We start from the raw sequence: 27,716 nt of genomic DNA on the forward strand, positions 1-27,716 counted from the left end.
TTGGAGAATGCATATTCCAAATTACAGTCAAATTGTAAGTCCTCTCTACCAAGTTACCTGGAAGAAGAATGATTTTAAATGGGGGCCTGAGCAATGACAAGCCTTTGAACAAATTAAGCGGGAGATTGTTCATGCAGTAGCTCTTGGGCCAGTCCGGGCAGGACAAGATGTTAAAAATGTGCTCTACACTGCAGCTGGGGAGAATGGCCCTACCTGGAGCCTCTGGCAGAAAGCACCCGGGGAGACACAAGGCCGACCTCTGGGGTTTTGGAGTCAGGGATACAGAGGATTCGAGGCCGGCTATACTCCAACTGAAAAAGAGATATTGGCAGCATATGAAGGAGTTTGAGCTGCTTCAGAAGTGGTTGGTACTGAAACACAGCTCCTCTTAGCACCCCGACTGCCAGTGCTGGGCTGGATCTTCAAAGGAAAAGTCTCCTCTACACATCATGCAAATGATGCCACATGGAGTAAAGTGGGCTGCACTGATCACACAACGAGCTCGCATAGGAAACCCCAGTCGCCCGGGAATTGTGGAAGTGATCACGGACTGGCCAGAAGGCAAAGATTTTGGAATGTCACCAGAGGAGGAGGTGACACGGGCTGAAGAGGCCCCACTGTATAATAAACTGCCAGAAAATGAGAGGCAATATGCCCTGTTCACTGATGGATCCTGTCGCATTGTGGGAAAACATTGGAGGTGGAAGGCTGCTGTATGGAGTCCTACACGACAAGTCACAGAAACTGCTGAAGGAAAAGGTGAATCGAGTCAGTTTGCAGAGGTGAAAGCCATCCAGTTAGCGTTAGACATTGCTGAAAGAGAGAAGTGGCCAGTGCTCTATCTCTATACTGACTCATGGATGGTGGCAAATGCCCTATGGGGGTGGCTACAGCAATGGAAGCAGAGCAACTGGCAGCGCAAAAGTAAACCCATCTGGGCTGCTGCACTGTGGCAAGATATTGCTGTTCGGATAGAGAAGCTAGTGGTAAAAGTACGTCATGTAGATGCTCATGTACCCAAGAGTCGGGCCACTGAAGAACATCAAAACAACCAGCAGGCAGATCAGGCCGCCAAGATCGAAGTGTCTCAGGTGGACCTGGACTGGCAACATAGGGGTGAACTATTTATGGCTCAGTGGGCCCATGATACCTCGGGGCATCAGGGAAGAGATGCAACATATAGATGGGCTTGTGATCGAGGAGTGGACTTGACCATGGACACTATCGCACAGGTTATCCATGAATGTGAAACATGTGCTGCAATTAAGCAAGCCAAGCGGCTAAAACCCCTGTCGTATGGAGGGCGATGGCTGAAATATAAACAGTGGGAGGCCTGGCAGATTGACTATATCACACTCCCACAAACCCGCCAAGGCAAGTCCCATGTGCTTACAATGGTGGAAGTAACCACTGGATAGCTGGAAACATATCCTGTGTCCCATGCCACTGCCCAGAACACTATCCTGGGCCTTGAAGAGAAAGTTTTATGGTGACATGACACCCCAGAAAGAATCGAGTTGGACAATGGGACTCACTTCCGAAACAACCTCATAGACACCTGCACCAAAGAGCATGGCATTGAGTGGGTATATCACATCCCTTATCACGCACCGGCCTCCGGAAAAATCGAACAATACAATGGACTGCTGAAAACTACATTGAGAGCAATGGGGGGGTGGAACTTCCAAACATTGGGATACACATTTAACAAAAGCCACCTGGTTAGTTAATACTAGAGGATCTGCCAATCGGGCTGGCCCCGCCCAACCAAGACTTCCACATACTGTAGAAGGAGATAAAGTCCCTGTAATACGCATGAGGAGTATGTTAGGAAAGACAGTCTGGGTTAGTCCTCCCTCAAGCAGAGACAAACCCATTCAAGGGATTGTTTTTACTCAAGGACCTGAGTGCACCCGGTAGGTCATGCAGAAGGATGGGGAAGTTCGATGTGTACCTCAGGGAGATTTGGTTTTGGGAGAGAATAGCCAGTGAATTAGGCTGTATGATATTTAACTGCTAAATAACCTGCCAATGTATGTCATTGTATCTATAGTGTCTGTATGCCATATCAAGGGTATTACTGTAAGAATTACCCAAATGACTGAAGGATAGATTTTTGAAACTGAGCCAAGTACAACAGTGATAGAACTTGAACTGACGCCCAACAATTTCCTCAAGATCAACATCTTCGACCTGCAGACCAAAGGCATGGGTTGCACCAAATGTACCAGCCACAAGTTCCAGAGGCAGCATACAACAGCCCAGCACCTCACACCATCTCTCTTATCCTGAAGAACTGTTACAACAGATGGAACCTCAAAGTCATGGACTAAATAAAATTGATGGACACATTAGAGGGATAGCCCATCGACTAAGGGAAATACTATTTGGGGGCGGGGGGGGCGGTCCATATACTTATATATAAGACAAGGAAAGTGGTAGTGGTTGACTGGAAAATGTAAGATCTGGGCATGATGTAGATGGTATAGAATAAGGGGTGGATAATGTCCTAGGTTCAGCTGGGATAGAGTTAATTTTTACAGGAACCTGGGAGGTGGGGGAGGCATAGCCAGGGCAGCTGACCTGAACTAGCCAAGGAGCTATTCCATACCATGTGACATCATGCTCGGTATATAAATGGGGAGCGAGCTGGGGGGAGTTCTCTCGACTCTCAGTGGAGGAAGTGGCGGAGCATCAGGTCCCGGGTGGTGAGCAGTTGCACTGTGCATCACTCTTTTTGTATATTCTTTCATTAGTACCGCTGTTGTTGTTGTAACCTTTTTTTTTTATGTTGTCCCAGTAAACTGCCCTTATCTCAACCCTCAAGGTTCCGTTTTTTTTTTTTTCCTTTTCTCTCCTCTGTCTCCTCCCTATCCCACCAGAGGGGAGCAGGAGGAGTGAGCGAGTGGCTGCATGATCCTTTGTTACCAGCTGGACTGAAACCACGACACCTGGTCATATTATTTCATTTTTCAATCTCCTTTTTGTTATTGAAAACTCTCAAATCCAAATTTTATCAAATATTTTTCTCTATCTTCACCCAATTTATGCAGATAATAGGTATATCTGAATAATAGGAAAAATTGGGAATAATAAGGAATGCAGTATGAAAACTTTGTTCAATTTAATTTCTTATTCTGGTATCATGCAGCGTCAGAAATATGATTTCTGCCTCTACCAGCAAAAGGCCACTGACATTTTACTGGTCTGAGCTGACTTCAGTTTGGTATAGCTGTGATAGCAATTGTCTAGCAGACAAGAAACTATTGCATAAAATTGTTTTAGTTAAACTTTAGTTTATAGTAATGATAACAGAAATGTGTATACTGAACTGTTCATGGCTCCCATAGAAAAATTGTTGTAGAAAAGTGTAGACACAGGATGGTACCTGAGGTCCAGGAATGCAATCTTGTGAATCAGGCAGAACTGGATTTAGATGTAATTGCACAGTTACCATGAAATTTATTTTTACCTAGAAGTGCCAACAGCAATGGTAATGAGAAAATAGCACAGTGATAAAACCCTTTATTATATGAGCTCCTCAGCCCCCCTCCCCAGATCTCAGATGGGAAACAAGAGAATCCAGAGAAACTTAAATCTCAAAGTAATACATTTCAGTTACAATTTTAAGATGCAAAGATTTTACTTAAAATTGTAATCACCCAATAAAATAGGAAACAGCCAGAGAAACAAAGTGAGAAAAAAGAAAGTGGTCATGTTATGCTAATATGGAATTTAAGATTATGGGAAAAAATAAATGAAGAAAAAAATCCTGTGCCTAAATTCATATTTTACATCAAAGGATACTACTAAGTAGTCAGTCTGTTAGGAATAAAATTGCACTTGTCTAACTTAAGCTAGGAGACAGTATTTGAAAGAAAAATTATGGAAACCCTGACATGAACACAAGTTCTCTACTACAATCAATTTAATTTTTTTTTCACATTATTTCATCACAAATACAAAATGATTGATACTATTAATACTGTTATCTTGATATGTGTAAGGCATGTATTTAAATATATATATATATGTATGCTACAAGTGCAGATTTATACATAAGCTAACAAATATATCAGCCATTCTCCAAACAGCAGTTTTCTACTGTTTCTGTCTCAGAGGAACCTGGCCTATTTATTTATTTCCAAATTGTTTGCAATTCTTATGTTTGATGGTCATCCTAGTTATTCTGAGAAGGATTAAAGCTGAGTGGGGTATATTTTGGTGATTAACTGTCAATCATATTCACTAACCTGTTACTGGTGTTATTTTATCTCATGGTCATGTTACACCATTTCTTGTGTTAAGTAATAGACATAGGCATAGTGAAAGAGTTAAAATCATGTTAGGCCTCCAATTAACAAACAGTTTTGATTGCCCAGTAATGTTGCAGAATTCACTAGATTCAGACTTCTGAAAACAGAGAAATAACATCTCTCATTGAAACTACTGCAATGAGGCAAATACAGCAGACAGGAAGAGCTAGTTTTCACTGTTGTCATTATGAAGACATTGGATATATTGCAAAGCTATCATTGTATTCCTCCCAGTCTTTTCTTTTCTCATCTAAATAAACTTGATTGTTCCTCAGAGATCATGTTTTCTCATCATCTTACCATTTGTGGTATCCTCTGTGAATGACTTGTTTTGGCAGAAGACCAATTGGCATTTTTTTGCAGATTAGGAATGTGCTCAAACCACTGGCATAACTGGGGATTTTAGTTAGATTACATTATATACTGCTATGCATGACATAGAAATATTTTCATTAGTACTTGGAATGACAGATAAAGTAAACTGTCCTTTCTGCTGTATCTAATTACCATACCAGAATCTGCTGGGAGAAATTATATTATAGAAACATATTGAGATAAATATATTATAAAATCTAACACTTTGGCTTTAAGATGCAAACTGCACTCCTGAAGCCTTAGTTTTCCTTACTTCAGAGATTTGGGATCTTTGGCCAGATTCGTCTTTTTATTCTTCAGGTTTTTGTGCAGGTTTTCTCTTTCTAGGGAGATAAAGAACCAGAAGCTGGCACAAAGCAACTTGACAGGTCTTTGCAGCCCACAGCTGAGAACTGCAGTTATTGGTGCATCAGCCTTTGGTCATTCTAAAGTCTAATGCTGAGCAACCAACTCTGACAGTGCTCGATGCCTATATTATATCCCATACCTTCTTGTCCTGTATTTCCTCAGGAGGTGCTGCTTTTGTCATTGTTGATTGTGCTGTTGAGTGTCTAAACCTCATAGTTCCAAAGGAAGACTAACCAAAGGCACAACCATTTCAGGAGCAAAAAGAAAACATAAGATCTAAGTTGTGAATTGTTTTAAACTTTGTGATGCCTGACTGTGGTTTTTGATTGTTTAATATTGCAAGTACTATAGGGATAAATGAGTAGAATATAATCCTGAGTGGGAGTGGTTTAAATCATACCATAACAATCACAGCTACTTGACTGCTTTTTGTATTTGGCTTCCAGAACCAGCTCCATTGTGTCTTTTTATTCCCAGATAGAATATAGTCATCCAATGCAGAGAAAAGAGAGGAAAAGCAGTAGTTTTATGTTCATCACAAACTTTTTAATACACTCTGAGAGATCATTGTTACCTACACAAATGGACCTAAACTGTGATTTAGCAATCAAATTTGTTTGCAATCAAATCTGTTTCAATAGTAATGAAAAAATTTGTAGTGTGTGTATCTAGTGAAATGCTCATTGCCACTACTCTTTCTTTGAATAGGTTTAATCTGGTTTACATTCATTCATTGATATTTTCAGTTGCATAACTGCAAAACTAGATAAAACAATTTATTAGTAATGTTTGGATAGATGTATGAATAGATAGATGTACATGCTTGGATTGTGTTTTTTGTAAACTGTCCAGGAAATACAAGTTTCACACAAGAAGGTATGTCTTGAAAATATATCTAATTCCCTCAATTACTATTATTATTTTGAAGAAAGGCTGTCTCAGAATTGTACTTATATCAATGCACTCTTGTGTGTCAAATGTATGTATCTTTTTCTTCAGTCTACGTTATCTTGTCTGTGGCTTTCTGAGTCCTTACAGAATTAAAAAAACAAAGATCAGTGTCCTAAGGAAATCCTCATTCAAAAAATTCACACAAATTCGTATTCTAACATTTTATTGTATAAGCTTACACAGATGCAATAACGCCCTGAGGAATATCTGTTCAAATTTATTTTCCAACAGTTTCTTTCAAGATTCCTTCACATTTATTTAAATTGTAAATTAATCTTTAACCTCACGATTTATAATTTTCTTACATGTGAGGCTTATTGTCACTGATTATTCTTACAAAAATTACCTTTTGGTACAGTCTGTTGAACATAAGTAAATACAAATTTACTGTAATCATATTATATTAACCGACTAACAATATATAACTATATTCTAAAGACGTTCTTTTTACTAGGAAGAGGACTATATTACTATATCTTAATAACATTTGTCTACTGCAATACAAAATTGTTCATGTACAAAATTATTGAAAGCTTACCTAAAACAACCTTTAATCTTTCTGTTGCACCTTTAAGTAAATGATCAACACTGCACAATTTCTTAAGTATTTGCTGGCAATAAGATACAAATATATTCATTACATACATATTTTTTAACAAAGATGACGTGGAAAAATAAGATATAATAGCAGGTGGAACTTCAACTGTGTTTTAACAACTGACTGCTTCTGTTTTACTAGTTTTTTAGTTCATAACTCTGGTTATACTCTTCATGTTTTTGTTTTGTAATCTTTATTAGAATGTCTCTATAACTCTGTATATTTTTTCTGAACAATACATAGGCCTTGTGTACATTCACATGGAACTCAGTAAAGAGTAGGCATTGCAACCCTTGTTTGTGATGGGGACAATCATATTTGTAAGTGTTCTCAGATGAATGAGCATCCACCAACTTCTGGATTTTCCAACCAAGCATGAGCTTGATTGATAGCAATGACAATAAGACTGTATTCTGCCTATTACAACTATTAATTTGCACACTGAGCATCCTAATAATTTTCACTGCCCTGCTTTAACTAATGATGAATTGAACAATTAACTTAAAATTTTAATGAAGTCAAAACCCTCAAAAAATAAATAGAGCTTGGGAGGATATTGACCAAGAATTGTATCAACTCAGATTTAGTTTTATAAAACATATAAACAAGAAAATCAAGACCTTATTTTGCTTACTTTAGAATTAATATAATTGCTATTGAAATATGTGAGAGAATGCACATTGACAATGCAGATTCAGGAAGTCAAAACCAGAAGGGTTGTCTTAAATCATATCGTTATATATAAGCCTAAATTTTTCAGATTCTGCAGTTTAGATGGTGAGGAAACTACTTACTTAAAGAACATCAAACAAAAAGATAGTTAATATTTAAAATAAAAGAATAACAAGTTTCAAAACTTATGTCTCCTAGACTAATAAAAATAAAGTTGCTTTCAAGAGCTCAATAAAAATAATAGTAATAAAAATTAAACTTGGATGTATTGTATCTTTTGAACGTCATTCTCCCTAACTGATGTACCTAATTTCAGAAACTAGTGTTATCTCTGAACATTAAACAATTGACTGTTCCTTTATCTATCAGCTAATTCTATGCATTTCCATTTAAAATAAGTAATCTCTACAGGAAATAAAAGCATATGACTACCTAAAAGTTGGGATCTCTTGTCTTTTTCAAAAATTGTTCCTATGGAAAATACAAATACATTTTATTTCTTTCAAAATTTCCATCTCTTAGAATCTACTTGCCTTAAATAACTGGGTGAACAATAGAACTTCTTTCCAGACTTTAAGCCTGTAAGAACTTAGTACAGTAATCCCAGTTCCATATCTAGTTGCACAGCATAAAAACTCTACCATAGAATGCCTTTATTCACTTCTTCATGGCTCCACAGGGCATTGAAGCCCTTGCAAATATTGAATTAAGTTCCTAATAGTCTGAGAATCTTCAAATAACTTTCTGCAAAGAGTTAGAACTTGCATATATAGTAATAAAAAGATTAATTTAAAAAACTGAATAAAAATAATTTTTGTAGTTCCATCACATTTCCTGATATTCCATTCTCCTGACTGTGCAACTCTTATCATGCAAACATTGCTACTAAAAAACCTGTGAGAGCTAGGTAAAAGCAAACTATCATCAGTAGTTTTCTGTGTCATTAAACATAAATTACATCACCTAAGAAAATCAGTGTAGAGCACAATATTTATTTACAGAAGAAGGGATAGGAAAAGTGAAGAACCTTCGAAAGTGTTCAACAATCTCATCTCAAGCATTTGTATATGCACCCTAGAAAGCAAAACTATTTAACCCTTAATACAAATATTGACAAAAATAGATCTGTTCATTAAATATCTTGTCTTTTGAAAGTTTTTCTGCTGACAATTTCTTTAGACAGTAATGTTTTCCTTTCACATTAAAATCTTAAAATCAGTTAATAGAAAAAAAAAATCCACTGAGCAAAAATCCACAAAAAAAAAACCCATGCAGAAATACATGTCCAAAGAGAACCAGATATTGTTTATTATTCTGCTCTACAACAGTAAATTTTAGCTTGGTTTTATATTACATATTACAGAAAATTGAATTCAAATGCCGTTTTCATTGGTTTTAATATTCAGTATATAATTAAAATGTGTGTGAAAATTTTAATTAAAATCAAATCAATTCCACAGCTACATTTTTTTCCTAATTCATCTAAGTTTGGATTCATTTCATCTATTGATGGCACCAGTCTAAGGTCTAGCTCATTAGATCTAAATGTAATCTTTCCATCCAACCCATGGAAAAAAAAAAATTAAGTAGGCCAACTTGTCTTTGAGAAATGTCTATTTCTCCCCATGAGTGATGCAGAGAATAGCTGAAGTTAAACCATTTCCGTTTTCCTTATCTAAATTTAGATGAGATAAAACCACTTCCAGTGGCCTCAGTAACATACACTGGAATATGAATTTAAAAATCATCTCAGTAGGTGACTGTTAAGCAAAAAAGAATGGTGTTAAAGGAGAAAAGGAAGAAAAATTAAATGGTTGTTGTTAATCAACACAAGCTATGAAGATAGGACTAATTGCAATTATTGACAATCTATAAGCAATAAGGATATTTTAACTAATATAAAATATGATCCAGAGCAGAGTCTTCTACAACCTTGTTCAAGTTAAAAACCAAATAAAATTATTGTTAAGTCAACAGAATAGTTTTATGATTCAGAACTGATGAGCGAGAACCAAATTTTATGTAGCTTTTTGTAGGTTTACGGCAAGATTAAAATCACCATGGCAACACTTCTCGTATCAAAAAAGCAGGATAATAGATTTTGACTAGTTTATCATCTCCATCCTTATTTTCTGAGAAAAAAAAATCAGTTTTAATTCTTTAATAATTACAGCATCATGTTTTTGCCTTTATTAATAATTATTAAATTAATTTATATGTTTTGCATAAGTACAGGGGATCTTAAAGATAAAAAATCTTACAAAAGGTGTGACTGAAGTGTACTGCAAAACAATAGAAAGAAACAAAGTCTAATTGTTTTCTCTGTTATCTAAACACTCCCATTCCTTAAAATTCCATCAGTGAACATGTTTTTTTGCCAAAACCTAATATTATTCACAGAGAAGTCATCCTTCCTATTCATCTATCATACTCTCACCAATTTACTTATGTGGAGTACTGCTTTCCTCCTTGAAGTGTTGCATTAACTTCAGAGGAGATTACTCATTGAGCCTTGTAAACAAGGCTATCAGAATATTAGTGTTTACCATTAAGTAAGTTCATGTTTAATTAACATTAAAGAGGAATGCCCACTATATTCTCATGATTGAGATAGCATGGGTAGTAATTCTTGCTAGCCTTGCTGGCTCTCTCCCTTTCCTCACCTTTATCTAAGCAATGATTTAGTCTTGAATTTTTTGTCATTCAAATGACCAAAACATTGGCTTGATTTTTTTTTCCTTCTCTTCCTCTTTTTTTTTTCATTTAAAATGAGTAAATAATTATTTTTTTCAAGGTGTACTGCTTTCATTCTTACATTTTTATTGTGTCAGCATTACCTTACTGGAAATAAAGACTTCATACACCTCTAAAATATTAAAAAAATTCAGATTTTCTTACAGGTTGAATTCATTTTCTAGGAATCTTATTTATAAATGTGTTTGCTTGTTTGTTTTTAGATCTAATAATTATGCTTGGAACCTAATAAATTTTGGAAAATGTTTTTAAATGGAAAATGTTGGCAAACATCATATCATCTTGGTAGCTGATCTCAAAATGAATCATTATAGATGAGAAATGAGTCCACAAACTAGAATTAAGAAATAGATAATTTCTTGTAGAGGTCTTCAGTGGCATCAAAGTAAAAAAAAATTGCATCTACAAAACATCTTCTTTCTTCATGAAAGATAAAGCAATTCCATTAATAATTAATAGTTAATAATTAATAAATAATAATTAATAACCATGTACCTTATTTTTTACTTTTAAATTATTTTTCTTATCCAGTGTTGGCTTTCCTCCTTGCTTATCCTCTTGCTTGAATTTTTTCAAGATTTTTTTAAGTAGCTCATAATAACACAAACAGTAAAAAAGTTACTGCTGGGGGAGCACATCACACTATGTTGCCTCACGCTGGTTACTGCTTATGTGATAACAGTGACCAAATAGTTATACTAGTTCTTTAATTCTATGTAACACAATTCATTTGTTCACTGATGATAGCATTCACATTTCATTTGTTTAAACACTTTTTCTATATCATTTCTTCTTACAAATGACACTGAGTCATTCTCACTCAAAAAAAAATCAAAACAATACACTCTTGAAAAATCCAATTTATACATTAGCAGCTTTAAATAAAAAGCTTGACTATACTATTAGATTTCATGTGTGTTACAGACTTTATCATTCTTTAGAATTACAATGCATCATAGCCTTCACCTCATTGTTTTCTAGCATTAAGAGGTTTTCCTTTTAGTTGCATCTAAACAATGCAATGGACCTTTGCCAAAGTACTATTGAAACCTAGGCATTATCATGATTGTACAGTGACTTTATAACAACTCAGTGTCTCTTTTCCTCATATATGAGAATAGGTGTCATATTTCTTATTTACCTGGGGGCTAGAATTTCAATGTAATTAAAATGTCCAGGGCCACCACTTCAAGGAAAATTCTTGTCAGAATATGATAAAAGTTTGGTTTTGTTTCAATTCTGTGTCTCTTCTGTCCTCAAAATAAGTAACAGGTAAAATTTTTCCCTTTTCCCCAAAATGTAATATATAAAAAATTTAGATCTTGCAAATCTCAAATTCCAGATGATCATTTTGTCAATGATCATTAGATATTCATAGCCAAACATTTCCTTTGACTTCAATATTTACAGCTGTCTCATTGATAATGTTACAATTCCTAATTACAATCTTCTAGACAGTTTTTTATATCCCCTTTGACTACTGAGTATTCACTGTCATAATAAATGCAAAATATTCTGATCCAACTTCCTTTTTGTAAGGGAAGTTCACCAAATTATTGTCATCTCAAATTTCATTGTAAAGAATAGTTGAATTTTCTTTCTACATATATACCAAATATTCCTTAATATCTGATTTTAAAACATATTTATGTTTGATCTTTGCAATTAGTCTACACTCTTATACTGTTTTTCAGGCATCTTTAAATCTAAAATTTTTTTCACTAGTTTCATAATCTTCCTAGCTACATGTTACTGTATTATTTTGTGCTATATAGTAGGATTTGGTAGCTATTATAGCATGGGACAGGAGTAAGGACACAGGAGGATCCCTTTCTTGTATTGTCTTTCAGTATTATTACAGACAAGTACACAGAACCCAGTTCTTATTGTAATGGGTACTGAAAAGGACTTAAGGTAAAGATAAGCTCTAACAAACAATTAATAATCAAAGAAGATAGATGAGGTTAAAAAAAGTGTGGAAGCTAAATCAAGACATATAAATAGGTATAAACTTCAATGACTAGAACAAGAAACCATATCCCTTCAGCTGTTGATAAATTGAAGAATTCCTCTTTTGAAGGAAGAGTTAAAGTTCATGATTGATAGCTGTCACTGGACTGGGGGTTGAGGAGTCGAAGGAAACATAAAATTAATTACATATACTTTATCAATTAAAAATTAACTGTTAACTTGCTTAGAGGACACAAATATGTCAAGGACAAATGATCATTTAAGTAAAAGTAAAAAGAATATCAATTTAGTGGTTCATATGTCTAAAGCAACAGTACTACATATATTGAGAATGAATAAACAACCATTTCCAAAATTATATATGAAGGATTAATTTTCTATTTCAGCAACAAACTTTTTTTTTCTTTTTCAATTTGTAAACTATCTTGAGCAAAAACATAACCATCTGAATGAGAAGATGATCCCTCAATATCTGCTGTTTCCCTGCCTTGTACTTTTAGTAGCAAACTAAAGATTTTTTTTTTTTAAATTAATAAACCTTACTTTGTACATATGCCTATTAGTCTGTCTGTGATTGTTGCATAGCAAGAACCATCCTCACCAGCTAACCTATGCACGTGACATTTTTGGAGTGTGCTTCAGTGTTTGACTACAAGACAGTTTACTGGTCCTGTATTAGCAAAGGAACAAGTATAGATAAATGGTGGCTGAGATATTAACATAAGATAAATATGGTGTCCCAGGCCATTAAGTGATTGCATCGTTAAGTACCAGATGGACTTATGTGATATCAAAATTACTTCTACCATAAATACTAACAAATACTAAACACAACACAAGATGATTCACCAGAGAATGAATGCACTGATGACTTATTCTGGTTAATGCCAGATTAATTTTTCCCCAACTAGTCGTTGGGCCAGGGCTGATTGAAGAAGATTGTTTGATAGATTAATCAGTTCAAGAAACAAATCAGTTTGAAAAATAGCTTTTTTAAGTGCAACGTCAAATAAATTATTATTCAGGATATAAATCTCCCACAATAAGGTAACTTCCACCATTTTAGAAAGAATTTAACACTCATACTCACTGATTAGTCTAATATTGTTTACTTGCAGAAAAGCCCCCTATTTTTTGCATTTAAATAAATTTATTTCATCAATATTGTTATTTTGGTTATATATTATGCTTCTAAATTTCATAAATGATCCAGTGGATTTCTGTCTATATATACAGTATAGATTTCAAATGGATGTCCAAACAGTGTGTTGGTCACAATCATCTATAACTCAGTTTTTGTTTGATATTTGATAACATTATTTCTGATATTCTTTTGTGCATTTATGTGTGTAGAGTTGAAAAACATGTTTTAAAAGTCCTATAAAGTTTGCGCTACTCCATGGAAGTTCTATTCTTATTACGACAATGCCAAAGAAAATGCAAACTAAATGTCTGGTTTTGCTGCTGAAAAAACCAAGTATAGATGAGTAACATTATGAAATTCAATACATCAAATAAAATTGTTGTTAACATAGGACATTTGGAACACTCTGGAAACAGTAAAATATATTTCGTGATCTGTTGTAAGCTGTGTGAAATCATATCTAAGAAACTGTGGATAGGAAACAGTCATTGCAGTGAAGTAGTCACAGTAGTTCTTCATAACGAAGAATAAAAAATATTTCTGTGATATCAGAACCAATATTACTGAGATAATAGAAGTAATGCTTGGTAGAAACACTTAAATAAAATAAATAAAATCCTAACAAATTAAAATATGTGAAAAATTACTTAAAAATTTGAAACAGATGGTGCAAAGGGAGGAAGAAATCAGAGGGAAGAAAAGTTAAGAGATCAGTAAGGTTGAAAAAACATAAGAAACACATGCAGTGGTCCTCATGTGGGTTGGTTTTTTTTTTCATTTTATAAAGGGGACTGCTTTTTTTAAACTGTCACAAATCCACAAGCAAGCAGGGCGCAAATGTGTAGACAAGGGGTTAAAAATAACTCACTTCTCCATATGATTTAGCCATACATATACAGTAGGGAAGTTTGCAGTGGGATGTCTGAAAGTAAGAAAGGAAGTGGGTGGTGAGAAAATAGAAAAGGAAGAGCTGGTGCTGAGCAAGACCGGGATGCACGATTCTTGGTAAAAGAGGTATCAGTGGGAAAGAGTGAAGTTTGCTGGAGGTAGGTTTTAACAGCTTCTTATGGAGCTAAAGAAAATTAGCAGATTGGCACAGCTGAAAACGTACGTGGAGCTATGCAGCCTGAGATGCTTTACATATTTTAATATTCACACAAATATTTTTGTTGTGAAGTATATTGCTGCCTCAAATATTCTGTGCTGAAATATTTCCAGCTTATTTGTCAGACCTGTGTAATCATTTTGGCAAATAACAGAGCTCAGTCTCTAATGATGACAGCAATCTGTCATCATTAGGATTTCACAGTGTGGAAGAATATACTTTACAATCTGTTTTTCTCAATTGCTTCACATTCTCTATTTTACTCCACAGAACTTTCTTTGGCACCATCCATTCACTGTTAAAAACCATGTGCAAAAAAACTTGTTCCTGTTAGAAAGTTAATTACAGCACCTCAAAAGCAGTCAGAGAATGAAAAAACCCTGTCCATTCACATTCCTTCACACTTGGAATTAGTTTAAAACATCCAATGAAGATGTTTTGTTTTGTTTGACCTTTATTGAAAACACAGGCCTATTATTAGGACAACGTTATTTGTTATGTACATTAGCAAACTGGGAGATTATCATGGTAATTGTAAAGAAAGAATTTCACTTTTTCCTCCTAATCTGTTAGTTTCTGTATGTTTATGGTTTAAAATTGTTAAAGCTTTTGTGTTTAACCCTGATCTGAGTACTACTGTATGTTTGTAGATACGTTCTCCTTTTCTAGCTACAATTGTTTTCCAAATACTGAAGAAGAGAATTCAGCTGCTAGAACAGTCTTTCTGGGTTCCCAGCAGTCTGCAAAAGCTGTGTATAGGCTGGCTTGAACTGTCTGGTACCTGAAAGAGAACCCAAGCAAAGAGTCGGTTTATATATTTCAGATCAGCTGCACTTTGTGTACATGTGCCTTCCGTTTCTCTGTATGTGAGATCTGTCAGATTTAATGTGTCCATTGTAGATCAGCTATAGAATTTATGCCTAGAAAATCTCTTCTGTTTGGTACCATGAAGTGCCTGCACATCCACTCTAGGCTTGGTCTGTTCAGTCACCATCTCTACAGTGCCAGAACAAACCTTTCTGTCTTGGGATTTTCCCTCTCTCTTCATTTCATTGAGTAAAATAACTAATTCTAATCTGAATTAGGAGTAATCTTTTTGGAATGTTTTAACATGGATTTATAAATGCCACTTTATAACTCTTCCAATTATAACTTCCAAAACTCAGCCAATGTTCAAGACAATTAAAGAGGATATTTTATTAAAAAAAGAAAAACTTCAGTTTCTTCATACTGGGTAAATCTTCCTAAAGATTTACATGTCCCAGTAAAATATGGGGTTTTAAATAAACAGCAAAATTTAAGTCATAAATATATGTGCATAATTGTCACTTCATGCACTACGACTAGTTTAATACAGTACATCTTTCATTTGCCAGTGCACATCCACCTTCTGCCAAGCAGCTCTCAGACTATTAACAATATCTCATTGTCTTAGTGATTGCTTATGAACTTATTAGGATATCCTAACCATAGCTGAAGCAATCATCTCATTGACAGGACTGTTACGCTGCTATATATGGATTTTCTCCTGTTCTGACTTCTATCAGCTATTTACAGGTATTTACAGAGCTCCAAAAGCTAGAGGGGAAATGGATGACAGAAGAATTGCTTAAGAGTATTGTGCTCAAAAATCTTCTGCAAGCATTGTAAAAGAATAAAATAAATAAAAAGAAAATGTTAAAGAAAATTAATATCTGTTTTACTGTCTTCCAAGCTGAGATAGTTTCTGCATATATTTCTGTTTTTTCTGTTTTTCTTTATATGAAAATATAGATATGTCATGTCTGTTCTTAATGCTGTATATAAACAAGTGAGTGTTGATTCTGAAATGTGTAGTGACATTGGTACTGATGGTAGAAGTGTTCAGTCTTTGTTCTATTTTTTTAATGGATTATAGAAAATACTTGTTATTTACAAAGAAGCTTCTGGAAATAGTAAGATGTATCACTGTTTCTTTTAACTCTGTCGTAACAACTAGGAAGAACTGCATTATCATCACAGTGCTTGTTAGTAAGCATGGGGATAAACTAAACTAAAATGTAACACAATATTAATGTAGGCTTTTGAGATTTTTAATATTCCCTATATAAGCAAGCTGACGACCATAGGATCTTCTTCTTTACAATTATCTTTACAAGGTTACAATGGAAATCTCAGATGATGGAATATTTTCCCATCAAAATATTTACGAAGAGTAGGAAAGACCCGAATTGACCTTGAAAGCCTGAAATATGTGTATAAGCGTGTGTTTACATTTGTGTACATTTACAAAAGTTATTGTTTCAGTCTTCTTAAAAGATGTTTTGGCATTCAGATGTTACCTAACACTTTTGACTAACTGTCTTTCAGAGAAGGATCACAAATACTCTAGAAGCACCTTTTCCACAAGAAGTATGCATGTTCTTTAACATGATTAGAATTTTCCTGCAAAATGAGATGTTTTGGGTTAATCAGCTCACTTCCTCATAAATCTAATCCTCAAGAAGAAGTAAATTTGAACCCAGGTGAATGTTTCAACCACTAAATAGAAGCCTTTGTCTTCTTGTTCCCTTTCTGTCTCTAAAGGAATATCTAAAGAGTAATTCAGTGAATTCAGCAATGAATGCAGAAAACTCCTTTTGCCTGATACTCTGAGGTAGATAACTAGGAGAATCTTAATCTTAAATCTTAACCAATTCTTAAAACACCTTGCTTCAGAAAACAGATATCTGCACTAACTTGTCTATACTTAAGCTAAAATAATCTGCTTTTTGAAGGAAGGTATTTTCTATCTTCTCCTTTAGGAAAATATAGACATTGTGGATTTTTTCTGACTCTCTTCTTTATGTGCTTACTTAGTAAAGTACTATCAACAAACGCCATCATTCATTCCAAATTCCATAGCCAAGAAAACCCTACTTGATCATCATGAAAGCCCTTCTCCATTAAGAAAAAAGAAAAAATTAAATATGTCATGACAGAAAAATTGTTGCTCTTTGTTTTATCTAAAACTTCATTAATTAGTACACTGCCAGAAGACACAGGTTTATTTAATCTGTGTCTGAAAATATCCAACTCATAATTTATCTCCCAAAACACTGGTCTACCTATCTAGTTATCTAGTCTACAGATTACCTTACATAAATTAATGATCTATTTGACTAGTCACACCCAAAGGGCAATGTATAAATCAGTGTGTTAGGATGTTTGTTAAGGGAGAAAAGTCCTGAGTTTAGTCATTGTTATCAGAATTGGTTATAAAATATAGAAATATTCCACGCAACATTTTGAGCATGGAGATGAGAAAGGTTTTCATCCAAAAGACCCCTCTTGTAGTTTGAAAATTATGTGTGGAATAAGATAAATTCTCTAAGGCAAAGAAGGGCGGTGAATTTTCATTTCTTAATGTCATGAAAATGAACCTAAATTGTCTATAATTGGGAGATATAATGGCCAGGCATCTGTCTTTGGACTACATACTAGTGATTCTGTTACTCTGAAAAAGGTATGCAAATTCTTATTTCATGCAACATGTTCTCAGCTACCTTATTATCTAGCCATATGTACATTTTGGGTTCTGCTTCAAAGCACCTAGAGACTTAATTCTCTGGATACAGCTAATGTTTATGGTCTAGCCTTTAGAAGTGTGTGACTATGATGTGCGTTGACCTTGGCTGGATGCCAGGTACCCACCAAAACCACTCTATCACTCCCCACCTCAGCTGGACAAGGGAGAGAAAATATAACGAGATAAGGACAGGGAGAGATCACTCACCAATTACCGTCATGGGCAAAACAGACTCAACTTGGGGAAATTAATTTAATTTATTACCAATCAAATCAGAGTAGGGTGATGAGAACTAAAACGAAGTCTCAAAACACCTTCTCCCCACCCCTCCCTCCTTCTCAAGCTCAACTGCACTCCCAATTTCTCTACCTCCTCCCACACACCAGCACAGGGGGATAGGGAATAGGGGTTACAGTCAGTTCAGCACACATTGTCTCTGCCGCTCCTTTCTCCTCGCTCTCTTCCCCTGCTCCAGTGTGGGGTCCCTGCCACAGGAGACCCATGAACTTCTCCAGTGTGGGTCCTTCCCACAGGTTGCAGTTCTTTACTAGTTGCTCCAGTGTGGGTCCCTTCCACGTGGTGCAGTCCTTCAGGCACAGACTGCTCCAGTGTGGGTCCCCCATGGGGCCACAGGTCCTGCCAGGAGCCTGCTCCAGCGCAGGCTTCCCACAGGGTCACAGCCTCCTGCGGGCACCCACCTGCTCTGGCATGGGGTCCTCCATGGGCTGCAGGTGGATATCTGCTCCACCGGGGACCTCCCTGGACTGCAGGGGGACAGCCTGCCTCACCATGGTCTTCCCCACGGGCTGCAGGGGAATCTCTGCTCTGGCGCCTGGAGCATCTCCTCCTCCTCCTTTTTCACTGACCTGGGGGTCTGCAGGGTTGCTTCTCTCACATGTTCTCACTCCTCTCTTTGGCTGCTGTTGCACAGCAGATTTTTCCCCTTCTTAAATATGTCATCCCAGAGGCACTACCACCATCACTGACAGGCTTGTCCTTGGCCAGCAGCAGGTCTGTCTTGGAGCTGGCTGGCACTGGTTCTATCAGACACGGGGGAAGCTTCTGGCATCTTCTCACAGAAGCCACCTCTATGGCCCCCCCACTACCAAAACCTTGCCACACAAACCCAATACAGACTAACTATTCTATCTAAATCAGAAAAAAAGGGGAGTAAAATTAACATTTAAAAAAAAATGGTAAGATTAGATTTCTTAGGGAGTGTGATCATGTCAGCATGTATTAAGTGATATTATCTACAAAACCAGGATTTCTTCTGGGCTTTATTGATGGAATGCTTCCTTTCTGGATTGTCATTGGGCCTAGGAGTGAGCAAGACGCCAGACTGCACAATGCCCAGGACAGTACTGGACACAACTGCACAGATTTAAAATCAGACAGTCAAGTTCTATTTAAGTTTAAGTATCTCCTAATTGAGAACTTCTCTTTGGACTGCAGTATCTTATTTAGTTCAAGTTCTGCTAGCATCCAGGCACCAGCAATAGCTGGGAGTCCAGTAGTGCCATCCAAAAGAGGACAGCCTGGAAAGTGCCTAGCCTTGTTGGCCAGTGGGACTGCAATGAAATAACTATCATCTATTCCTAATGCAAAAGATTACATAAATATTGGTAGCTTCTTTATACTAGACACTGTTCATATACCAGATACCCAAGTATCATCCTAGAGTGCTCAGAAAATGGGATTTAGATGAGTGACAAATGCTCTCACAGTCAGATGGGAGCCAGGGAGGACTGACAGCATGAGTGAGTAAGTTAGTAGCTACAGGTGGTTGCCACTGAGAATTAATTTCCCTCTTCATTAAGCTTCTTATACACAGAGCCAAGGGAACTGACTAAGATGGTATGATCCTCGATGAAGCAGGAAATTGAGTAATCCTAGTCAGTCTCCTTCTAAATAAACCTTTCTTTTGGGAACTGTCTGCATAAGTAAAGTGACTAGTTCACTTTCCTTTTGCCTCAGTCTTTTTCTACTTAATACCTTTGAGAATAGAGGTCAATGTCTTGTAAACAAGATGAAAAAAAAGTAAAGAAAATTATGATAAAATAGCATCAATAAAAGAGATACCAAAAAAGTGCTCAGTTATAAAGTGTTCAGAGTGGGGTTAAAGATATCTTACTCTTTAAGGCAATATTTAAGGACAGTATCAGAAAGACATTCTGGCAATAACCTTTTATAAGAGGACAGTTCTGTGCTGGGGAAAGTAACACTAATAAAGAAAAGCTTTGAAGAAAGAGATAGGAGTTATGGTGGGTATTAGATTAGCCTGCCATTACACTACTACACTACTAGCATGTTACAGTGTTCCTTTATGTCTGGGAAATTTGATATTGCTTAGCTTTTAACTGAAATTATTCTTGAAATTTTATAAATGTTTTTAAAAAGGCAAGACATTTGGCTAATATCACAGCTGAAAACTATCAAAATAAAAGTTGCCCCTTCAAAAAAGAGAATCAAAACAAGTGACCCTGGGTGCTGAGAAAATCTGCTAGATTACAGAGTACTTTACACTAAAAGATGCCGAAGTGTGCTATTTTAAAAAACCTTTATGAAATGGTCAGTTTCTAATTGCTGTCAGTTCACTAAATTCCCCAGAGAGCTGAGGAAATTCCTCACAGTGTGTAAAGAATCCCGAGAATTAGGTATCAAAAATTTCTGTTCTCAAACTCTGACAATCCTTCAGCACACCAAACTTCAGCTGACATTACTATTGATTTCACAGTGTCTCACAGACATGATGGTGACTTCTGGAGCACTGGGGATGGGTCAGCATAGAACTGCAGTAAAACCCACTTAACCATCTGGCCTACCTTCTGGAAATCTCTTCCCTCGGTCTGGCATGGACTGAATAAATATCTTCATTTATAAAAATTTCCATAATGACTTACAATGTTGACAGTGAATACTCATTATATTTCCCTCTATACAACCCAGCTAACACAACCCCCTAAGAGCATATACAATTAATCTTTTCTATTTTAATTTTTCTCCTAAATAATGTCCCTGTAATTAGCAGTAATCACTTATGGTTTATATTATTTAATTTTTATAAAGTACCAACTACACACTCTGGTCAAAATGCTCCAGATTTTAAAAATATATATATATCAGAACTTCAATACAAGTTATAAATAAAGTCCAAATATGTAAACCAAAAAAGTTCCTATTTGCCTCTCTGTTGATACAACTTCAGCTGCAACCCTAAGTAAAATAAATTTTGCATTCTGCAGTGTGTCCCCCTCCTCCAAAAAACACAATACCATCAAACAAAAGCAACCAAGAATCCTGAATTTTACAATCCCTATCTTCCTCTGAATGGTTTGTAATTAGGTGGTGAAAAAATCAAGTCTATCACTTGTTTGTTACAAGGTGGAGGAAAAAACCTTCTCTCAATATACTAAGCTTACCTCTCCAGCTGAAGAAAACAGACCTAAAGTTTGCCCCAAAAAGAATTTCACAGGTGGGGTTTCTTGATGTCAAAGGTGAAGAAATTGCTTATTTCATATATTTCTTTGTAGCATTTTAAAACATGTTTTGTAATAATTTATATTTAAAATAATTAAAATGAGTTATTAACTGAACTCTCCTTTATCCTTTACTTATTGTACATCTAGAGCAGAATGAATAATAAGGGTAATAAATAGTATGCTAATGGTAAATATTAACATAAGCAACAGTCATGTGATATGTCTTCCCAATAACTTCTTATCTCATAGATATTTGAAAGTCAGTCACAGATACTGTATTCCTTAGCAAAGAAGAGATTCTGGGTACTGACACGAGGTAATTGTTGTAAACCCCTAACTTCATAATGAAGATTACAGTATTATGATTGTCACCCAATACAGTAATCACCATTTCTTATCTAGACATAAAGCACGGGTTACATATAGGAAAATTAGAAACATCTCTGTTAGATATACAACATAATCAGTGGATTAATAGTTTCAAATTCCAATAGCTATCTCGTATTATACTTGACTTTTTTTTATTTCCTATTAAAAATTTCCTATATAAAATTCCTTTAGGAAATTGTTTTTCTTTGCTCCCTTATGTGATAATATGATAACATAATACAGAAAGCTAACTAAAATTTGCAGAAAAATAACAAATCCTGTAGGAAAGCACCATCAGCAATGAAAGCTAAATCTAGGTCAGTTGATTTTGATTTTTTAAATTGTTGGTTACACCTGTAATAACATCTAAATGCACACACAAATATACATACATATAGGCAGATACATGTATATTTGCTTTTGTTTCTGCATTTTAAAAGGAAAGGCAATAATATTTATTTTTTCATGAATGAAGATTGGTTCTCCATCTATTTTAATGAAGGCCTTACTAATTAAAATAATTCTTTTAGTTTTTCTCCTGTCCAAAAATAAAAATAAATTTTATAGTAATATAGCCATTTTAAGCACGATATTAATAGTTACAAAAATAACATTTAAATATCCTTTAATATTAAACAATAAAATCAAATAAATTATCAATTTAAAACCAACCAACCAACCAACACAACTCACAAACAAGGAGTAGAAGGGAAGGAGAAAAGCAGCTTGAATAGATATTAAGAAAAGAAGGAAGAAAGGGGAGAAAAACCTGGACTAACTAACCACTACTATTGAACTAAAGGTTAAAAGTAAATCCAGTATATACAAACACTGTCTAGTTTTATGGTGTTAAGTTCTCACAGAAGTCACAGTAGCATGCTTTACATTCATTCCATAATCTAAAGCTTCCGGAAGGCACTGTAGCTGTATTTGCTAGGCTATTTGCTAGGCAGAAAATTTAGATTCAAAAAGTTTCTTTTAAATCCCCCCCAAAATACACAAAATTGGAGAAAAGGAAACTTTACAAAAGAAGTCTCATAGATTTTCTAATCTAAGTCGCTATGCAATACCATCTACTTATTTAATGTTATGAGCCATAGAATAACTGCAACTCTTTGCCAAGCCTTTTAGGTAATTGATTGAGTTTCTGACTAATGTCACAGTCAAAAATTTCTCTTAGTATCTCAGCCAAATGTTGCCTTTCCAGCTTTCTTCCTGTTGTACCTTTTTTCCTCTAATGTTTCTCATGACAAATTTGTATAGATATGCATATTTTGCCTTAATATCATTATATTAATTTTTTTACTAGGATTTAGGAAAAAAAAACTTGAATAAAAATGTGTAATGAGAAAATTATATAGGTAAGCAATCACTTAGAAAGTCACTGTTTACTGTATATTTTATAACATACATTGAATTTGTCATATTGTCCTGTGCAATCATAGCATCAGCCAAATATTTATTTATTAGTTGTTTGATATTGTGGCATATTACTATGCAATAAAATGAAACATTATAGCAGCTTTTACAGAGTGATTAGCAAATGCTCATTCTGGAAGCTAAAACAGTAAATTACCTGATTTCTGAATGTAATCTTAATAGTATTTTTAAGTGGTTAGTCTGTTAAAAAAACCCCAGTACTTAAAGGTTATAACAAAATTAAATTGCATTCTCAGCACGTCTATTTGATATTAGATCTATAGAGAGCTATTATTCATATAAGAATTTATCCATTTTTAAAGTTAGTTCTTAACAGAATTCAGAAATAAAATTAACATTATATGATTAATGGACACAATTTATATTACAACACTTAATGTTCAGCAGAATTTGCTCTTCAAATTTTACAGTCTATGTCCTTTTCCTTCAGATTTAAATGGGATAGTTTATTTGCAGAATACGAATAGGTTGCAAAATAAGATCAAAGATTATAGTAAATGTAATATTGCTAAGTGTTTTAAACTTGAAAATTAATTTCCAAATTTTAATTAACTATTTTCATTATTCAAATATTGCAATGACATTCTTAATTTAATTCTATTAAAAATAGTTTTTCTGGATTTTGGGGGCGGGGGGGACACCGGATAGCTTCATTTTTCAGAAAACTTCCTTATTGTGTGAACTGTTAGTCTAAAAAAAATATGTTAACCATTTTTCCTTCCTGCTCATATCCAGAGACTGTAAAGTTTTACCAGGAATTTTATTAACTTGTAAGGTAAGTTCTGGACTGGACTTCCAGACTCTCAGTTCCTCAATACAAATCATAACCTATTATTAATTTTCAAGAAGTGTTCTGTCTTTATGTGATAATCACACAATAGAAAGTTTATTTTGTCCAGTTGATTCAAATAATGTTGGCAAATACAATTTTATTTTAACTGTACCAGCAAGACATTTGTGTCTGCTGTACTTTTAATTTCTCCTCACTTGAAACATGCATGTCTGACTAAATCAACTGAAATCCATAGAAAGATTTTCACCTCTTGCAATCTATCTGGACACAATGATTCCAGAAAACAAAGGTAGACAGAATATGGACATTAGATTGACAAGGATCATATATTTTTGTTAGACTTAAAAAAAAAAAAAAAAGTGTTAAATGGTTTAATTTTATTTTTCTTTCTCATCACTTTGTGGAAAAGAACAACCAATTTGCAACAAAATATAGTGCAACTTCTTTAATAAGATTAATATTTTGTAAGAAAATCTGAAATATATTTCAGACTTCATTTTTTCTTCAAGTTCATTATCTCTCAAAGTCTTAAATTAATATTTTAATATTTTTGAGCATACATTTGTAACAAATCAAATACCTTTCTAACCTAAAAGCAATATTTTGAAAACACTGTAAATAATCTGGTATATAACATAAGCAAAGGGAATTGGGAAAAACTGTGCACTTAAACATATTAAAACATGGAGAAAAGAGACTCTTCTCTTCAAAACTGACTACAAATTGTATCATCTCATTTATCAGTATCTAAAAGGCATTTTGTTGGGTTTGGTTGTTTGGCTTTTTTGGCTATCTGATAGTCCCACTCTTTTTTTCTTAATCCACAGTAGTTACTGATGTTAGATTTGATACATTTGCTAACTAGATGAGGTTTGTTTGAACCCAAAATCTTGGATAACTTGTAAGCAGTAGAGATATTTTTAAACACAGGTTTTATTTAAATTATTTTTAAAGTAGTTCACATGACCATTATAATTGGTCATTGGTGTAGGAAAGTATACAATTTCATCAGATGTAAGTACTTTACCCGGGAATCCAAATATAAAGACACTATGATCATTCCTTTATATTATTTTTTTTCAGTTGTTCTAAATAACAACACATTTTTGTTCACTTACAAAGATGATCTTTTGGATGTAGAAAGTATTTAGGTGATACCAATTAAATGTGTACTTTGTGAATTCTGATGTCTATTTAATATATAGAGGCTAACGCTACTTGAATTCATATAAGTGTTCTGAAAGATTGTGGTATCTCTTTCATTAGAATCACCAGCTAACTCATTTAGACACCCCACCCATCCCCTGAAAATGGGTTACTGGGTAGTAATAACCAGTTTAAATCTATATATCAAACAATTAATGATAACTCCAGAGAAAGTAGGAAGTACTGGTTAGAGGATCTCTGCTGGCACTAACCTAGAAGGATATAGTTTCATATGATAACTTTAGCTATTCAAAAACTGAAAAAAAATTCAGCTTGCTTTGGTTCTGGAATTTTTTGCCACTAATCTTATAACAAAATATTCCTATTTTAGACAGACACTCACATTTATCTTTCTGGCTGGCAGCAACCCACTTCTCAACTGTCTTACTGCATACAAAACTAATGCTCTTATTCAAGATCCTATTCATGGTTTCATAATTCTCTTCAAGACATTTCCAGAATAAAAATTAATGAAAACTAGGAATGTCCCATTTTTACTCAAACCCACTGAAACCTGTATGCATTTAAGTAACAGCAGACTTGAGTAGACAGTTAAAGAAAGAAAGAATAAAGTATTTGAAATGAAAAGGAAAGTTCTGGTCACACTGACCTTCAAGAATTTGAATTTAGTTACATAGTCAGAGTGGCAGTTTCACAGCGTATTATGGAATAATCAGTAGCAAACTAATCTTATTTGTGTAGTTTAAAATATGAACAAACTGGCACATTCACAACTAAACTGACATGATTGATTGCCACATGGTTAAGAAGCTGGGTACAGCCCAAGTTATACTTAATCTAGTGCCATCCCAAATTATGGGTTTTGAGGAAGATAAACAGGAGTCTTTTTTTAACTTAAAAAACAGAGAGAAGAAATTCAACATAATAGAGACCTATAGGTAGAAGCTAAAATGGTCAGAAAGGACAAAGAAATGTTGCTGTAGATCCATCTGGGGGAAGCCTTGATAAATTAACCATAGTAACATGAATTAGGGCAAAAGAAACAGGAAGATGTTCCAGTAAATTACAGGTAATTTGTTATGAAACTTACGTCTATCTAGCTTAAGTAAAACATAATATTGGACCTTGACCCAGGCTGTTGACTATACTTCAGTTTCTCCAATTTAAAAGCCAAAACCCAACAAAACTTAATTAAGAATGAAAACACTTAGAAAGTTTGTTTGCAGTTTTGGGGGGAAGGGAAAATTGTTTCTGATCTATCACCATACATATTTCTGGCCATTCATGTAAATCTGAAAGAAAACAGTTCCTATGCAGTCTCAAATAGAAAACACCTTACAATTTCCTACTAAATGTTCATTTAAGTACCATACAGAAAACATCACAAATGAGATTTGGAACTCTTTTCCTAACTTTCAGATCAAAGTTGTTTGGAAGTTCTGTACATTTACTCTTGTCTTAATTACCTAAGTGCAGAATTTCATCATAATGTTAATCCTTTTAATTCTGCACATACATATAGCCACATTACATCTGATCTTCCACCACAGATATTTTCTTAATCTTTGTAGCATAGTTATGTGTCCTGCATGTCAGCTGGACTCTTCAGGACTTGAGAGGAATATCAGGAAGTCCATTCTTTTACAGACACTTCAGATGCTATGAGTAATTTGGCCATCTAGAATCACAAGTAATACTTTTATATCCAGTCAAAATTTGGCTAACTGGTCATACTCTGCTAGTGAAGCAGAAGTCTTTAGCCTTTATCTATTATGGTACAGGTATCTTGGACATCATATAAAATGTCTTACGCTAGGAACTGCACTTACTTCTTGTAGCAATATCTTTTCCTCACTAATTCAGAAAAATCAAGTAAATGATGTATGAAAATCACATCAGTTTTTTATCTAACTGGGAAGAATCCCAGTTAAAAGTAGCATACTAACAATTAAGGATAATTAACCGCAGGGTATATATCTCTTTAGCTGACAATTCCTTCTCTCTTAGCTTATCATTTGTGTCTATAAAACACACTATTGTGAACTATACATTATAATTATGGAGGACTTCTGGAGTATGTAAAATTGGAATAATATTTATGATGTATCCAAGCATCTACAGTTTATTTGCCTCTGTTAGTAGCCAGAGGACCATAATTTCCAGTGTTAATTCTTTGGCATAGTATTGAAGAAACAGAAGGGAAATGAACAGCTTATGAGGGAAAATCAGAAATACATAAACTAAAAAAAAGACCCCAATATTTTGACAAAAAGAAAGAAGATGTTCAGAGGAATGGATCTGTTTCTTGGTTAATGATTTCTCTAATTGTTTCTTTGAAATGGAAAAAAGATGGACACCCTTCTATTCATATAATTATGCAAATTAGATAATAGTCTTGTGTTTTGAAGTCCAACATCTGAATGTAAAAATATGCTAAGACAGATGTGAATAAATGCTGTTTGAAAAATTCTGATAAGTACTTTATGAGTTTAGTTACATGCTGTAAATTGTATGAAAAAAAGGAGAATTAAACTGTGAATAGTAATAAATAACAGTACTTACATTGGATTATGTTATGACTAAATATACCATAAATCTATTGCTTACATTGATTGAGCCTTGAATGTCTATTATCATAAATGAGCCCATAAAAAATACTTCACACATTAAGAGTAAATTACTCA

Source organism: Aquila chrysaetos, chromosome 1 (genome assembly GCF_900496995.4).
Source record: "Aquila chrysaetos chrysaetos chromosome 1, bAquChr1.4, whole genome shotgun sequence".
NCBI lineage: Eukaryota > Metazoa > Chordata > Aves > Accipitriformes > Accipitridae > Aquila > Aquila chrysaetos.